Source organism: Gossypium hirsutum, chromosome A13 (assembly GCF_007990345.1).
Source record: "Gossypium hirsutum isolate 1008001.06 chromosome A13, Gossypium_hirsutum_v2.1, whole genome shotgun sequence".
Taxonomy (NCBI): Eukaryota; Viridiplantae; Streptophyta; class Magnoliopsida; order Malvales; family Malvaceae; genus Gossypium; species Gossypium hirsutum.
Window position 1 is genome coordinate 14,206,110 of NC_053436.1, and position 19,773 is coordinate 14,225,882.

At 33.4% G+C, this 19,773-nt stretch overlaps 1 pseudogene; it reads left to right on the top strand.

The window, feature by feature from the left end:
- The first annotated feature begins 877 nt into the window (after nt 1–877).
- On the top strand, nt 878–19,005 carry LOC107894638 (ABC transporter B family member 10-like; annotated as a pseudogene).
- The last annotated feature ends 768 nt before the right edge of the window (nt 19,006–19,773 follow it).

Genomic DNA, 19,773 nt, shown 5'->3' on the forward strand with positions numbered 1-19,773 from the left:
TAAAGACGTTGCTTCATATGCAACTTGCTTGTTAAAGTTTTCGACATACATATTTGTTCTAGCATCTTCCATAATGCAGCGATAGTCTTCTCTTTCATCACATCCTGCAAAATTTCGTTGGACAAATGCAGATGTAATTGTATTAACGCCTTTCGATCCTTACGCTTCTTCTCTTCATCTGTTAATGTCGAAGGCATCTTATCTATCCCTAGTAGGGCATCCTCCAAATCCATCTGCGCAAGAATTGCTTGCATCTTAATCTGCCACAATACAAATCTGGTGTTGCGATCCAACAGCGGAATTTCATACTTTAAAGATGCCATTACTGTGATTGAGATGAACAACTCGGAAGCTCTGATACCAATTTGTGAAAAATAAAAAAATAAAAAAAATAAAGAACACACAAATTTTATGTAGAAATTCTTTCGAGGAAAAACCACGGGCAGAGGAGAAGAAAATTCACTATGTCGAAAATTTGAATTCAATACAAGAGGAATAGACTATGTCTATTTATAGGCTTGTAAAGCCATATTCTAGTAGGATTGAAACACTTTATCCTAATCAATATAAAATAGATGGAGTTTAATAAGGTTTAAAAAACCTTATTCTAAAATAAAATAAAAAAGTCTAGTTCTATATGGATTTTACTTTTATTTTATTTTCTATCGTATTTTATTTAAATAAGAATTCGAGTCACTTAATTCTAACACCAACTCACACTTTTATATTTAAAAGCATATCCACCGTATATTCTTTCTTTAATATAATATAAAAATATATTATGTCCTTAACAACTGTTAGTATTATAAATCTAATCAACGAGATAGAATTCAAAGAATATCTTATAAGATTCAACACCTATCATACATACGTGCCAATGGCTCCCAAAGCCCATGAACTCATGCATGTACAAGAGGAGACAAGGGAAGTAAATGTAGAGGCTCTTACATTTTATATGCTTTTCAGCTATGAAGATACACTTGATTGGACTCTAATGGCATTAGAGACCTTTGGCTCCATAATCCATGGCATAGCTCAACCTGTGGGGTATCTGTTGCTTGGAAAAGCTCTTAATGCCTTTGGGGATAACATTTCTAACATTGATGCTATGGTTAAAGAACTTAAGATAGTATGTATATACATCCACAAACTTCATAAAACCAGCTTAAAGTTATGAAAAAAAAAACACACTTTATTTGCATGAATTTTCTTTTTCTTGTTTGTTTTTCTTTTCTTTTCTTTTCTTTTTTTTTGTAGGTTGATCCCTTTGTATGGCACATGGCTTTTGCTACATTCCCTGCTGGTGTACTAGGTATCTTCCCTCATCTTAGTCACATGCATATATACATATATACATGTTATTCCCTTTGTATGGTACTTAGACTCCCTATAACTCCTTTCTATTGCTTTATCCTTGATTTTTGAGCTTTTTTCTTCTTCTTCTTTTTTTTTTGCAGAGATTGGATGCTGGATGTATGCAAGTGAAAGACAAATGGCCCGATTACGGTTAGCTTTTCTCAAAGCAATGCTCGACCAGGAGATCGAAGCGTATGATACGGAAATAACAAGTGGGAAAATCATTAGTGCAATAAGTTATCACATGAGTATCATACAAGGTGCAATAAGTTATCACATGAGTATCATACAAGTTGCAATAGGAGATAAGGTAGATTAGATAAATTATGTATGTATTGCTAACTTAACTTTTGACTCTCAATTGGGCCATTTTCTTTCAAGCTTTGCAACATTCTTTTCTAGAATTTTTATTGATGTCATATGCTATTGGGAAGTGTCATTTCTTACCTTAGTGGTGGCCCTTACGATTCTCGTGACTGGGGCTACCTACACTAAGAAAATGATTACAATTTCATCTACTAAGACAGTTTACATATTGAAAGCTACATCGATAGTGGAACAGGTAAAACATTCTCGTTCCATGCATTTGAGCTTAACCACTAAGATGATTACTTGCTCTATTACTAACATGCAATGTTTATGTGCCATAAACTATCACTCAAATAAAAACAGTATTTGCATTTTTCAGAGGAAATTCCGCGATCATATCATTCTCTGAGATCTTGGAGAAGAAATTTTCATTAAGGAATGGTGAAGCATTGATAAAAGGAGTTGGAATTGGTATGTTACAATTTGTGACCTTTTGTTCTTGGGCTTTGATCATATGGATAGTGTCATTGTTGTCACTTCTAAGAAAGCTAAAGGAGGTGATGTAATCACCGCAAGGATGAGCATTCTTTTCGATTTCGTGTAAGAAAAGACCTCGAACAAAGCTATTTCTTAATATATGTATATATATGTGTAATACCAACTTCATGAAACTTGTAGATCACTTACTTTTGCTGCACCAGACCTAAAAATATTCAATCAAGCAAAGGCTACAGGGTATGAGGTTTTCACGGTGATCCGAAAAAAATCGACTATAAACTATAGTTCAAAAGGGAAGAAGAAAGTTAAGAAGATCGATGGGAATATCGAAATACAAGATGTATACTTTGCTTACCCTTCTAGGCCAGGAAAATCGACCCTTGAAGGATTCTCACTGTCGATTCCGACAGGAACGATGGTTGCATTAGTAGGCTGCAGTGGTTGTAAAAAGAGTATTATTATCTCTTTAGTTGAAAGGTTCTATGATCCCTACAAAGGTAGTGCAATGTTCTTTATGCAAATGCCTGAATTTTTCATACAAGCACGGTTTCGATCTAATAAAATGTGCTTACACATTATAGAGGAGATCCTCATCGACAATTATAACATCAAAGATCTCGATTTGAAGTTCCTTCGGAAGAATATTGGAGCAGTATCCCAAGAACTATCACTTTTTGTTGGTACCATCAAAGATAATATCAAAGTAGGAAACATGGATGCAAGAGATCAACAAGTCTGGGATGCGGCAATAATGGCGAATGCACATACGTTTGTCACTCAACTTCTGAATCAATTTTCAACCGAGGTTATCCATCTAGGCTCCATTTTCACTACTTTACAGTATTTCAGGCCCTATGTTGTGATGTAAAATCCATACAGGTAGGCCAAAGATTAGTCTAGTTATCCAGGGGACAGAAACAGCGAATTGCAATAGCAAGAGCTATTATAAATAACCCTTCAATTCTTTTACTTGATGAGGCAACAAGTGCACTCATTTTTGAGTTGGAGGAACTAGTTCAAGATGCATTGGAAAAGGCTATGCAAGGGAGGACTGTTATCCTGATTGGACATAGGATGTCAACCATTATCAATGCTGATATCATTGCAGTTGTGAGAACGGACAAGTAACCGAAACTAGAACACATCGCAGCTTGTTAGACACTAACAAGTTCTATAAGAATTTGTTCAGCATTTAGAACATCGAGAAAATTTGTGAGTCAATGTAGGTTCAATGTCCAAATTATTAGAAATAGAATCCAGTAAGTCTTTTGTATAATTCTCAAGTTGCTTGGAATGTGTGGAACATGACACAGGGCTACTGAATTCACTAAAGAATTTCTTACTACCAATAAGCAGTTTTCACCACTAGACATCAAGGAAGAGGAAACACGATATCGCAAGGAAAATCATAGTGAATCATCTTCTAAAGAAAAGAAAAGGAAAATAAACATAAATATATTCTTCAGAATCTGGTTTGGCTTAGGTAAAAGAGAGCTTGCAAAGATTGCAACAAGTTCTATAGCAGCAGCTTTTGCTAGTGTTTCAAAGCCTGTTTTCGTATTCTTCTTACAATAGTTGGATTAGCATATTACAATAAAGATGCAAAACAGCTATTTGGAAGGTATTCGATTACCTTTTCTCTAATAGGATTGCTTGTTTTATTCATGCATGCCTTGCAGCATTACTACAATGGAGTGGTTAGTGAAAAGGCCATAGGAAATCACAAAAGAGCTTTATATTTAGGTACAAATTATGTCGTCAACAATATTGAAAAAAGAAACTTCATAATCATCCCACATACTAACATCTGTTGCATTAAAATCGGGTAGGCATACTATGAAACGAATTAGCATGGTTCAAGAAACCTAAGAACAATGTTGGTTCACTTACTTCAAGGGTCATCAATGACACTTCCGTGGTCAAAGCCATAATTTTCGATCATATGTCGGTTATTGTCCAATGCATTTCCTCGATATTGATTGCAATGGTTGTTAGCATGATTGTTAATTGGAGAATGGCACTGGTAGCTTGGGCAGTGATGCCTTGCCACTTCATTGGTGGACTCATTCAAGTCAAATCTGCTAAAGGGTTTGTAGGTGACTCTACTGTTACCCAACGTGAAGTTGTTGCCCTTGCTTCCGAGTCCACCACCAATATACGAACCATTGCCTCGTTTTTCCATGAAGAACACATACTGGAGAAAGCCAGGATGTCCGTAGAAGAACCAATGAAAAGAAGCAGGAAAGAAAGTATCAAATATGGGATCATTTAAAGCTTTTCCCTTTGTTTATGGAACGTTGCTCATGTTGTTTCTTTATGGTACACAGCGATTTTGGTTAGTAAACACCAAGCACGGTTCGAAGACGACATAAGAACTTACTAGATTTTCTCCCTCACTATACCTTCAATCATCGAACTATGGATGTTGATCCCCACCGTCATTTTCGTAATCAATATCCTAACTACTGCGTTCGAAACCCTCAACCGAAAAACTGAAATTGAACTAGGTGCACCACAAGATACACAGCTGAAGATGATGAAAGGGAAATTTGAATTCCAAAACATTAAATTTTACTATTTGTTAAGGCCAGAGGTAACTGTTCTTAACAATTTCAGTTTACAAATTGAACCAGGGACTAAAGTAGCACTTGTTGAACCAAGTGGAGCTGGCAAGTCATCTGTGCTAGCCATTTTGTTAAGGTTCTATGATCCAAACCAAGGAAGGGTCCTCATTGATAAAATGAATATAAAGGAATACAATCTAAAAACATTAAGGAAACAAATTGGATTGGTGCAACAAGAGCCACCTTTTTTCAGCTCCACACTAAGAGATAATATCTGCTACAAGACCGTGTAACGCCCCCTACCCTTGTCTGATGCCGGGACAATATACGAGGCATTACTTGACTTAAACACAAACAATCATGCAAACTGGGCCAGAAAATTTTATTCAAATTTAAAACTTTTCAATTTTTATCTTAAAGTCCCTTATTTGGGCCTACGACACCTTAAGCGTGCTATGAAAGTGATTAGGGACTAAACCAGGAATTTTAGAAGGTTCGGGAAAATTTATGAATTTTTTTCCATGTAGCGGAGCCACCCGCTCGTGTGGACACAGGGACACGCCCGTGTGTCTTCAACATGCACATGTCCTCAGGCCGTGTAACTCTTTGACAAGAACATCATCACACAAAATAAACCACATGGCCAAGCCACACGCCCGTGTGTTAGGCCGTACCCTCCACACGGCTGAGGCACATGGCCGTGTCTCTGCTCGTGAGACTAAAACTTAGGCTATTTTCCAAGCCTTTGTGTTATACATATATTAAGGACACATATCATGGCATCATTTTAATGATTTAACCTCCTTCATTAAGATATATTCTTAACATTAACATGTCATTATTCACATATTTCGCATGCTCATGCAATATTAAGTCTAGATGCAAACATCCATGACCGTTAACCTTACTATTGCACCACCTTTACTAATAATCTAGAATTATTCACTTATCACTTGTGTCATTAGACCTTGAGCATTCAAGTTCAATCAACATCATCATATTTTTTTTCTTTTTTCTATATCATGCATTTTCTCATAGCAATGACCGGTTAGATTGGTCATGAAGCATTCGTCATACACACATGTTACACACCAACATGCATTTTCAACAAGTATATCCACATCACAAATATTAGGGCTTAACATGGATAAATAGGCTTACAAGCCATAATCATTATAAGCCACATCTCATGGCTATAAACAACGAATCATTATAAGCCAATACATTTGACTACTCATAACAAAGTCTAACATAAAACTAAGTCCCTATACATGCCACTCACTTGGAACCGCTAGCATAAATATATTACTATTCCAACGCAGATGTCTCGATAGTCTGATACCGCCTCCGATGATCTCCAACCCCGAGCCGACCTAAAAATGCTAAGGAAATGGAAAGGAAGGATTAAGCTTTACGCTTAGTAAGCTCGCATGAAAAATAATAAGCAATGTGATAACATGCTATTTTTAAATTTCTTTCTATTTATTCAAAGTCCAGTCAAGCAGTTTTCCTGAGTCATAGTCACTAAATTATTCGTATCCGAAGCTAGGGGACTCCAAATTGAGAAATGTTAATTTTCCCTGAACTAGGCTCACATATCTTCTTACCATAAAACTTTAAGAATTTTTGGTCAAGCCAATAAGTACAGTTTATTCTTTAAAGTTACCCCTATTTTGTTGTCTAGTAGTTCCGACCGACCTCTCTTCACTATAAATTAATTATCTCATAATACGAGACTCAACTAATGCTTCCGTCTATTTCCCTTCAAAATAGACTCATTAATTATTTTCATTATATAAATTATAACCCATAATAATTTTTTAAAAATTTTTAATGATTTTCTAAAATTAAGATAGGGGAGTCCTAGATCACTTTGATCATGTTTCACAAAAATTCAAATATCTCCTCATATGAGATTCCTTTGCTTACATCGTTTCCTTTATCTGAAACTAGACTCAATAAGCGTTAATTTCATATTTTATTCAGCCTCTAACTAAATTTTCACTATTTTTGGTGGATTTTCAATATCAGACCACTGGTATTGTACTAATTTGTCTTAGTGCAACATGATCATATCCATCACAAATTTGTCATAAAAATTATTCTCATAAATATCACTCATTCATTTTCACTCTTATCACAAGTCCATTTCATTTCACATGGCAAACACATGCTCATGGGTCTCGAGTATGTACCTATGCTATCTCTTAGTACAACCACTCATCTAAACATGACAATCATATACATCATACTAGTATCATCTAAACATAGATGAGTTTTTCATTTCAAGTATTTCCATTCCATTTCTCATATTAATTCCCGTTGAATTCCTCAGGATCTCGATGGATATCACATTTATCATCAAGTCATGCAAGCGATCATTTTAAGTATGCACTCCCACGAACCTCACTCATTACGGCAGGATTATCAGTCCAGGCTAAATCCCCTGTATCATAACTCAGATTGTTGTCGGGATTACCAGTTCAAGTTAAATCCCTTACAATGACATATACTCTCATAAGATTGGATCTAAATTACCAGTCCAGGCTAAATTCAGTCATTAATCGGATTACACGTCCGCGCTAAATCCTTAATGCACCCATATTCTTCGGGAGGCTCAATCACTTAAGGAACACCTGTCCGGGCTAGATCCTTTCTATATTGAGATCAATAGATTACCCGTCCGGGCTAAATCCTTTTCTGCAGCACATGCAGGATCTCATGTCATGTAAACAATGATTTATCCATCGGATATCCCTTTTTATTCAATCGGGATTTTCTCTTTTCATCAAGTATATCAATATGCACAGATGATCATGCAATGTACATTCAATTCAACACATTTTCATGTTTATTTGGGCATTAGTCCATACAACCAAAAACAACATATCACCTAGTTTTCATACAAACTTATTCATTTCATTTAAAATGTTAATTTTCATCAAATGTACATTAACATCAAATTCAATATAATCATAGCAAGATATATTTCATTTATAACAATAATAACATGAATAATATGCTTATTAAATTACGGGAACTTACCTCGAATACGGAAACGACAAAATTACTATTTTAGTCCAAAATTTGTATTTTCCCAATTTAAGCCCGAATCTCGATTCCCTTGATCTATCATTTCAAATATAGTCTATTTAGGACTCACATTATTCAAATTGACTCAAAATCATATTTTGGAAAAATTATATTTTTACCCTTAAACTTTGTCGAAATTACACTTTTCCCCTAGGCTCGTAAAATTATTTTTACTCAATTTTCCCATTCTATAAGCCTAGCCAAACCATTTTCATAACTATACCAAACTACAATTCTTATCATAACACCCTTTTATACCATTTTTACAACTTTTATAAAACGGTCCTTCCGGATGTTTTCGTCAAAAATCGCTTAGTAAAAGTCATTTATTTAACACCCAACACTCATTTTCTTCCATTAGACATCAAAATAAATGCATGTCACACATGGGTAAATTTTTAAACATGAACTCTAGCTCAAATTAATGGTAGAAATAGATAGATCTTGTTACGGGGATTGCAAAAACGTAAAAATCATTAAAAACGGGAGTAGAACGGACTTACAGTCGAGCTTGGAAGCTTAAAAAACCCTGGTCATGGTTTCTCCATGCAAGTTTCGGCCAAAAGGTTAAAGATGGACAAAATTTGGCTTTTAATTTTGTTTTTAATTCATTTTAATAACTAAATGACCAAAATGCCATTAACGAAAAAAGTTTGAAAACATGCCTAACCATATCCATTTTTGTCCACCAACTTAACCAATGGTATAATTACCATATAAGGACCTCCAATTTAAAATTTCATAACAATTGGACACCTTTAGCATGTAGAACTCAACTTTTGCACTTTTTTAAAATTTAGTCCTTTTGACTAAATTGAGTGCCCAAACGTCAAAATTTTCGAACAAAATTTTCACGAAATCATCCCGTGAAATTGTATACCATAAAAATATAATAAAAATAAAATTTTCCTCATCGGATTTGTGGTCCCAAAACCACTGTTCCGACTAGGCCCAAAATCGGGATGTTATATTTCTCCCCCTTTAGGCATTTTTGTCCCCGAAAATCTTACAAGAAAAGTGGTTTTGGTTTTCACTTGATTATTCAATCCTATAATTGATGTCAAGGAACTTTCACTCAAGGCTGAACTTTTACTACATATCTCTTTAAATTCTACAAACAAGAATCATGAGCGGTTTTCGCTTTACGACACTTTCACTGCAACTTAATCTCTATCAGAAAGTTCATGTATTCAAAAGTCCGATCCATACCATCATGTTACATATACATTCATACTTGAATATATTTCGAATTTGAATAGTGAAACTAACCAGTTCATCTCGGCTTTCTACTTTCTATAATTCTATACAGGTCGATTATTTACCAATTCAACTCTCGGTTACCTTTAAGTTTCAAAGCCTCTTCTAGTTTTTCCAAGAAATCATGATATGAAACCCGGATCTCAATCCAATTAGTAGAGACTAGAATCTCAATATGTCCGATATTCGTAAAGACACAAAATTTCTTGAACCTGATGAGCGAAAATTCAGTACATACCAGCATGATTTACATATCTCGTCAAACATTTAACAATAACCTGCATGACATTTTTCTCTTTCAAAGACAGGGATGATCCTGATAAGACTTTGAGGATAATCCTTTCTCATTTTCCATCCTAATATCAATACTAGCAAAGATAACTCTGGTAGAACCTGATGCTCGGCTTTAACCCTATTAACATTTCAAATATTCTTACACAAGGATCATACAATAACCATCTCATCATCTTTTAATACCCAAGTCATTTACACTATAGCAAACTCAGGTCTTTCTATGACATCAGATACTTTAAGCTATCACTTGCCTTGTTGTCTTAAAACACATCACCATTCAAACAACAATAAATCACTGAAAATCAGGAAGTCTTTGCTCAACACAGACTAGACCAGTTCAAAGGCTCTGGTTAACAATGTTATCATCTGTCTAAACTTTGCCAATCATGAATTAAGCCATTAATTTCACAAAATTAAGATTTTACCACCTAAGTCTTTGCCAATGTTAAATCTTTTTACGGAAATTTAGAGACATCCAAATACTAAGATCACTAGATTACCATGATCAAATCAGAAGCATAATCACACTTGATATATATATCGCAATCTAAAGGTCATACTTTAACTATAAGCCATGTTCGACAAGTTACGAGATAAATATGACCAATAGTTCAAGATAAGGAAATCCATAACGGAGAAATCCAGAATATAGAAATCCAACATAAAGAAATCCAGAAGAAAATATCATTCTAACCATCGAAGATAGATGCAACAAGAAGAATTTACCTTCCATACACGTATCGGGCAAATCAACTATTAGAAGAAACAGAATCATAGCGTCATGTGTGTTTTCTCATAAAGTCTCAATAGATGAAATGTATCAGAATACTCGAGAGAAATGGAACAACACCGATTATAAACCAATCGGGTTATCAATGCCTTCGGCAAACATCAAGATTAGAAAACATCCTCGTACAATAACAATTTATCAAAAGATAGAAAGTCATAATAACATTTTCGAGAACAAATAAATCCTTAGGGTACCTCAAGAGAGACAGTCATAATCCATTCACTGTAAGTTGTTACACTCAAATGTCATACATTTCAAATATTATTCCTTTGATTATTTCTGTCATCACTAATCTCGTATTATTTCTTTCACTGAAGAAAATAAGTTCAAAAGAATTCTAATTACCACATTCTTTCAACATCGTGTCTGAACCAGTCGGTTTACCAAAGTTAATTTCTCCTCTCATTACGATATTTCGTAAACCGAATAATCTTTAAATCAACCTGATATCTTTCTAGTTCTATCTTTACTTATCAATTCATTTACAAACTATGACCATATTTATAATCGTTCCACAGCTGAACTCTTTGGTTTCACACTTAGGAGCTTATCCCACAAATCTCGTAAAATCCTTTATAAACACCACTCTGGTAAAGGGGTGGGGTCGTAAGATCCCTAACTTGTCCCTCATACATATATACATATGACACTATTTCATCATTATAGTCATATAACTTGATTCAATGAATTTAGCACATTTATTAAAGCTATGCGAGTTTGCCAATCATACTTACTCAAACAAGCATACATGAATTTGTTCTATTAATAAGGTTGGTGAGTTACTCAAATACATACGTTCACTCGAGCAAATCAGTCATATACTGTAACGACCCGAATTTTACAGTTATCAGGTCTCTGTTTCTGAAAAATAGATTCGAAAATATTTATTAAAAATATTTACGAAGTTAATTGAGTAGTTAATTAGAGTTTAATTAAGTGAATTAGCTTAAATTAAGGATAATTGGATAAAAGGATTAAATTGAATATAGTGTGAATGTTTAATTATAGAATAAAGAAAATTGAAATGACTAAATAAGTAAATAAGCCAAAGTGAATGCCAAGTGTGTGATAAAAATAAAATACATGTGTACTAAATATTATACATACATTTGTAATATATGTATGTATTTGCTTATTATTTAAGTAAATATTAATGTATTTATTGATATTATATGATAAATAAATACAAGACAAATGTATGGTGCATATGGTGACATGTATGATATTAATATACATATATTTATAAAATACATGTATATTTACTTATTATATAAGTATATTATTAAATTATATATTACTATTAAGTAAAAGATATTTTTCTAATAAATAGATTAGAAAAAAAAGTGTAATAATATAAATGGATACAAATGTTAAAAGAATATTTGTTATTAAATAGATTTTTATAATAGATATTTATTAAGTTATTATATTATATATATAATGGTTTAATGAAATAAAGAAAGAAAAGAATAGAAATAGAAACAGAAAGCCAAACGAAACAGGGAAGGAAAGAAAGAAAAAGAGAAAAGAAAGAAGAAAAGGGAAAATTAAAGGTTTGAAGCTTGGAAGTTTAATAGGTAAATCAATTTAGCCCTTTTTACTTAATTTTGATGTTTTAGAAGCCTTGGAACAAGGTTTTGATGAAGTTAAGTTGATATTTTGAAAGATAATTAATTATTAGACATTGTTCCTGTTGAACAAAAAGATGAATTTAGGGCTAAATTAATAGAAATTGAAGTTAGAATTGATTAAAGGATTGAATTGTAAAGTAATTTATAAGTTTTGAATGGTAGAGACTAAATTGAAAGAATTTCAAAATTATGGTTCTATGGTGAAATTAAAGGGCTAAAATTAGTTTAAAGTGAAAATTGAATTGAAAATATTGAGTTAAATGTGAAGAATAAAAGTTAGTTTCGGTTTAGAGACTAAATTGAAATTTAGGCAAAAGATGAATAAAAATTGAAATATTCCAAATGAAAATCGAATGGTAGTGTATTGATAATATTTAATTAATTTCCGTAGCTATCGCTATGCCAGAAAATCTCAGCTAAGCGAGGAAAAGACGAGGTCAACGAAGGTTAGCTCGGAAATCACGATTTTTGTTTCTATAATTTGAAGTTAATATTTAATTGTTCAATTTATTATTTAATGTGTAGGGTGATGCATTGAAAAGTGAAATTTAATTGTTAATTATTAGATTTTGATTGAATGTTATGATAAGTAATTAAGGTAAGCATTATTGTGTTTTATGATTATTGAAATGAATCAAAATGTATATTTGTATTGCAATTGAATTGCATGTGGATTGATATGGAAAAATGTATTAAATTGAATTGAAATTAAATTACGAATGACATTGAAATTTGAAAGTTTACTGAATACCTTATTAACTGTATCGGGCTAATCGAATATAGTTGGCATGCCATAGGATTGGAAGTGTTCAGGGATATTCCGACTTTGTGTCGATGAGACACTATACGTGTCGACTACTATGACTGTTTCGGATTCGTTCCGATGAGGTGCTCCGTACCTGACTGTTACTATTACTGTTTCGAATTTGTTCCGATGAGGTACTCTGTGTACCGCTTCTATTACTGTTACTATTACCACTACGGTGTATTCCGACTCCGGCCGATGAAACACTGTATACTATCCTCGGTGTGTGGGTTGGATCCGTGTATCCGTCCAGGTCTGAGTCATATTAATAGGGGCAAATAAAGGTACTAAAAAATTGACTGCTACGAATATTGGACTGTTACTGAATAAATGATTGGCTGATACTGAATAATAATGATTAAATGATTGTTATTGAAAAATACTGACTGTCATCGAATAATTGATTGCTACTGAGTAAAGGATTACTACTGAACGAATAATCGTTACTGGATAACTAATTGTTATCGAATGACTAAATGTTACTGGAAGAAACTAATAAATTAATCGATACTGAAATATGTTTACTGATATTGAATAGTGAACAGAAACATAAGTAAGATATATGAATGGAGAATATTATTGTTATGAATTAAATGGAAAAGCTAATTAAGTTATTAGATGATGAAGGTTGAATGAGTTGTAAAGAAATTATCTATGAAATGAATAAATGAATATTTATGATTATTATAGGACAATAAGTGTATGTTATGTTTTAAATATTCCGATTATAGAAATACCACTGAGTTCATATTTAGCGTACGGTTTGTTTCCGTGCGCAGGTTAAGTTAAAGCTAGAATGTTGAATCAGCATCCCAGGCTGATCTCGAACTCAATAAGGTAACACATGTTAAATGTTGATAATGGCATGTACCTAGGTCATTAAGTTAATGTTTGTAAATGATAATGAAAGATATAAAGATGTTGAATTATGTATGAAACATGTAAGTTTTGGTGACTAAACCTAAGAAAATTAATTAGGTTAGTATGATAATGTTTAATTGTTATAAATTGTAGTATCACTGAAGGTACATTGGTTGTATGTTTTATTGCTAAAATTGGATGTGTATTAAGTATGATTAATCATGTTAAATGTCGATAAAATTATTAGCTTGAAGTTTAAGTTTTGTAAGGATGGTAAACTTGTAACAAAAGGCTCATTTTGAGCCTACACGGCCGGGTTACACGGGCGTATGACTAGACCGTGTGAGACACACGGCTTGCACATGGGCATGTTGTTAGGCCGTGTGCCCCCTGCACCTAAAATGCTACAAAACAGATTGCCACACGGGCTGAGCACACGGGCGTGTGTCTTGGCCATGTGAAATCAATTTATTCATAAGCTACAAGTCAGAGAGCTCCACGGGTAGAGGACACGGGCGTGTCACGGAGACATGGGCGTGTCTCCTAGGCCATACGGGCGAAGAAACTTTGAAATTTTAATAAAAATTCATAGTGATTCTAAATTAGCCCCGAATTGATTTTACTATTCATATTGGACCGCGAAGGCCAATTAAAGGGTCGATATCTTAATTATGATGAGTGTGAACATTTATATTTAATTAATGTTTGTATTGTACTGTAATAACTGGTAATGTCTCGTAACCCTATTCTGACGACAGTATAGGGTTAGGGGATCATAGGGCTATCAATTAAATATAGACAAACTCATTACAATATATCCCTTTATCTCACTCATGGATATCATTGCAATCCATCAACATTCAATGTCCAATCGGGACAATGACATTTTTATCTGTAGCATGATATTGGAAACCTTTATTCATACGTTTATGAATTTCTTTTTATCACATTCACTTAATCAAACAAGTCAAGTGCACAATATCATATGAACATCAAACAAGCATAGGTACTCATCGTAACATGAACTTTCATCTCACATGTTATCACATATATCATGAACTTTTATTCATAATTTTCTGAATCAAGGCTTATCACGACTATACTTTACCCGAATACCTTAGCATCACATTTAACATGGTCGTGTAGCTCAGAGAGTACCTTTGTCCAAACAAGATGGTTCTCATTCACGTCGGCAGACATCACACTATCACGGATCGGTGGCATGTATAGATAGATTCTCATTTATGCTAGGTTAGTCTGAGAACCAACTAAACTATAACTCTGATACCACTAAATGTAACGCCCATTACCTGTGTTTGACTCCGGGATAAGATACGAGGCATTACCGAACTTAAACACAAACAATCATGCAAACCGGGCCATAAAATTTCATTCAAATTTAAAACTTTTCAATTTTTATCTTAAAGTCCCTTATTTGGGCCTACGAGACCTTAAACGTGCTATGAAAGTGATTAGGGACTAAATCGGGAACTTTGGAAGGTTTGGGAAAATTTATGAAATTTTTTCCATAAAGCGGAACCACACGCCCGTGTGGACACAGGGACACGCCCGTGTGTCTTCAACACACCCATGTCCTCAAGCCGTGTAACTCTCTGACTATGACATCATCACACAAAATGAACCATACGGCCAAGCCACACACCCGTGTGCTAGGCCGTGCCCTCCACACAGCTGAGACACATGGTCGTGTCTCTGTTCGTGTGACAAACACTTAGGCTATTTTCCAAGCCTTTGTGTTACCCTTAATTTCCACAATTCATTACATATATTAAGGACACATATCATGGTATCATTTTAATGATTTAACCTCATTCATTAAGATATATTCTTAACATTAACATGTCATTATTCACGTATTTCTCGTACTCGTGCAATATTAAGTCTAGATGCAAACATCCATAACCATTAACTTGACTATTGCACCACATTTACTAATAATCTAAAATTATTCACTTATCACTTGTGTCATTAGACCTTGAGCATTCAAGTTCAATCAACATCATCATATTTTTTTTCTTTTTTCTATATCATGCATTTTCTCATAGTAATGACCGGTTTGATTGGTCATGAAGCATTCATCATACACACATGTTATACACCAACATGCATTTTCAACAAGCATATCCACATCACAAACATTAGGGCTTAACATGGATAAATAGGCTTACAAGCCATAATCATTATAAGTCACATCTCATGGCTATAAACAATGAATCATTATAAGCCAATACATTTGGTAACTCATAACAACATCTATCATAAAACTAAGTCCCTATACATGCCACTCACTTGGAATCGCTAGCATAAATATATTAATATTCCAACGAAGATGTCTCGACAGTGTGATGCTGCCTCTGACGATCTCCAACCCCGAGCTGACCTGAAAATGCTAAGGAAATGGAAAAGAGGGAGTAACCTTTACACTTAGTAAGCTCGCATGAAAAATAATCAGCAATGTGATAAACATGCTATTTTTAAAATTCTTTCTATTTATTCAAAGTCCAGTCAAGCTATTTTCCTGAGTCACGGTCACTAAATTATTCGTATCTGGAGCTACAGGACTCCGAATTGAGAACTATTAATTTTCCCTGAAACTAAACTCACATATCTTCTTACCATAAAATTTTCAGAATTTTTGGTCTAGCCAATAAGTATAGTTTATTCTTTAAAGTTACCCCTATTTTGCTGTCTGGCAGTTCCAACCTCTCTTCACTATAAATTAATTATCTCATAGTACGGGACTCAGATAATGCGTCCGTCTATTTCCCTTGAAAATAAACTCATTAAGGATTTAAGCATATATATTATAATCCATAATCATTTTTTTACAACTTTTAATGATTTTCCAAAATGAAGACAGGGGAGTCCGAGATCACTCTGACCCTATTTCACAAAAATTCAATTATCTCCTTATATGAGATTCCTTTGCTTACACCGTTTCCTTTACCTGAAACTAGACTCAATAAGATTTAATTTCAAATTTTACTTAGCCTAACTCAATTTCCACTATTTTATGTGGATTTTCAAAATCAAACCTTCGGTATTGTACTAATCTGTCTTAGTGCAACATGATGACAACCATCACAAATTTGTCATAGAAATTATTCTCATAAATATCACTCATTCATTTGCACTCTTATCACAAGTCCATTTCATTTCACATGGCAAACACATGCTCATGGGTCTCGAGGACGTACCTGTGCTATCTCTTAGCACAACCACTCATCTAAACATAACAATCATATACATCATACTAGTATCATCTAAACATAGATGAGTTTATCATTTCAAGTATTTCCATTCCATTTCTCATATTAATTCTCGTTGAATTCCTCAGAATCTCGATGGATATCACATTTATCATCAAGTCATGCAAGCGATCATTTCAAGTACGCACTCCCGCGAACCTCATTCATTACAGCGGAATTACCAGTCCAGGCTAAATCCTCCGTATCATAACTCACAGATTGTTGTCGGGATTACCAGTTCAGGCTAAATCCCTTACAATGACATACACTCTCATAAGTTCGGATCTGAATTACCAGTCCATGCTAAATTCAGTCCTTAATCGGATTACCCTTCCACGCTAAATCCTTAATGCACCCATATTCTTCGGGAGGCTCGATCACTTAAGGAACACCCGTCCGAGCTAGATCCTTTCTATATTAAGATCAACAGATTACCCTTCCAAGCTAAATCCTTTTTTGCACCACATGCAGGATCTCATGTCATGTAAATAATGATTTATCCATCGGATATCCTTTTTTATTCAATTGGGATTTTCTCTTTTCATCAAGTATATTAGTATGCATAGATGATCATGCAATGTACATTCAATTCAACACATTTTCATGTTTATTTGGGCATTAGTCCATACAACCAAAAACAACATATCACCTAGTTTTCATACAAACTTATTCATTTCATTTAAAATGTCAATTTCCATCAAATGTCAATTAACATCAAATTCAATATAATCATAGCAAGATATATTTCATGTATAACAATAATAACATGAATAATATGCTTATTAAATCACGCGAACTTACCTCGAATACGGAAATGACAAAATTACCATTTTAGTCCAAAACTTGTATTTTCTCGATTTAAGCCCGAATCTCAATTTCCTTGATCTATCATTTCAAATATAGCCTATTTAGGACTCACATTATTCAAATTGACTCAAAACAATATTTTTGCAAAATTACATTTTTATCCTTAAACTTTGTCAAAATTACACTTTTTCCTCTAGGCTCATAAAATTATTTTTATTCAATTTTTTCATTCTATAATCCTAGTCGAACCATTTTCATAGCTATAGCAAACTACAATTCTCATCATAACACCCTTTTATACCATTTTTACAACTTTTACAAAATGGTCCTTCCGAACGTTTTCGTCGAAAATTGCTTAGTAAAAGTCATTTATTTAACACCCAACACTCATTTTCTTCCATTAGACATCAAAATGCATGCATGTCACACATGGTTAAATTTTTAAACATGAACCCTAGCTCAAATTAATGGTAGAAATAGATATATCTTGTTACGGAGATTGCAAAAACGTAAAAATCATTAAAAACGGGGCTAGTACGGACTTAAAATCAAACTTGGAAGCTTAAAAAAACATAAACATGGTTTCTCCATGCAAGTTTCAGCCAAGAGGTTGAAGATGGACAAAATTTGGCTTTTAATTTTATTTCTAATTCATTTTAATAACTAAATGACCAAAATGCCTTTAATGAAAAACTTTGAAAACATGTCTAACCATGTCCATTTTTGTCCACCAACCTAACCAATGGTCTAATTACCATATAAGGACCTCCAATTTAAAATTTCATAACAATTGGACACCTTTAACATGTAGAACTCAACTTTTGCACTTTTTACGATTTAGTCCTTTTGACTAAATTGAGCGCCCAAACGTCAAAATTTTTGAACGAAATTTTCACGAAATCATCTCGTGAAATTCTAGACCATTAAAATATAATAAAAATAAAATTTTCCTCTTCGAATTTGTAGTCCTAAAACCACTGTTCCGACTAAGCCCAAAATCGGGATGTTACAGACCGGACAAGCTTCCGAGGCTAAAATCGTGGAGCTATCGATAGAAGCAAACATACATGAGCTCATAAGAAACTTTCCTGGTGGATACAACACACTATTTGGGGACAAAGGGTGTCAACTTTCAGGTGGTCAAAAGCAAATGGTAGCCATTAGTAGAACCCTACTAAAGAGGCCTGCAATCTTGCTTCTCGATGAAGCAACAAGTGCACTCAATGTAGAGTCTGAAAGAACCATAGTAAATGCTATGAAATCGATAGATCAAAGAAAGGGTAACTATGGTGAGTTCATTTCTAATCCCACACAGATCATAGTTGCACATAGGTTATCCACAATTGTGAACTCAGATGTGATTGTTGTAATGGATAAAGGTGAGATTGTGGAGACTGGTTCACACTCAACACTGATATCAACAAGTGATGGAGTTTATTCAAGATTGTTCCATATCCAGAATGAGATATAAATTTAGTTCACCCAAATATATAGTCTCACTAGTTTATAACTCAAGAAATCTATTTCTTGATGCATACGTTAGTAGAATGCATGTAATATGTAGGTAACTTTGAGCCCAAAGTTTATCTCGGTTAATGCAGTCATCTTCTATTCCGAATCTTTAACACTTGCAAGTTTTTCTTATTATCAAACCGAGGCCTTTTTTGTAGCAATATACATCCCCATATAGTAACGTATACGTTAGTAGTATGCATGTAATATGTAGTTAACTTTGAACTTCAAGCTTATTTTGGTTCATGCGATCATCTTTTATAATGAATCCCAATGTTTGCAACTTTCTCTTTTATATCAAAATCGAATCTTTCTTTCAACCAATACAACATTTCACTATAAACTTTTAAAATATAATGAATATCATCATATTACACTTCTAAAAATTATGTAATTTATTTGTAATTTTTATAATAAAAATAAATAATAAATTAAGAAAAATGAGTCGATACCTATATTGGAAAGACGAATAATTGCATTGTTTTCTTATATAGTTACATAAAAAAAAAAGCAATAAACTCACGATATTGAAATTTTGCGACGTCTTATTTATCTATATTTTAATTTTTTTTAAATACTACTTAAGTAAAAATGCATACCAAAATCTCAACCTATTAACATTTTTAATAAATTGTTTAATAGTATAATAAAATATTTTGTTTTCACATGCTTTAAAAGATAAGATTAGATAAAAAAAATTTTACTTTAATGAAGGAATAAAATTGCT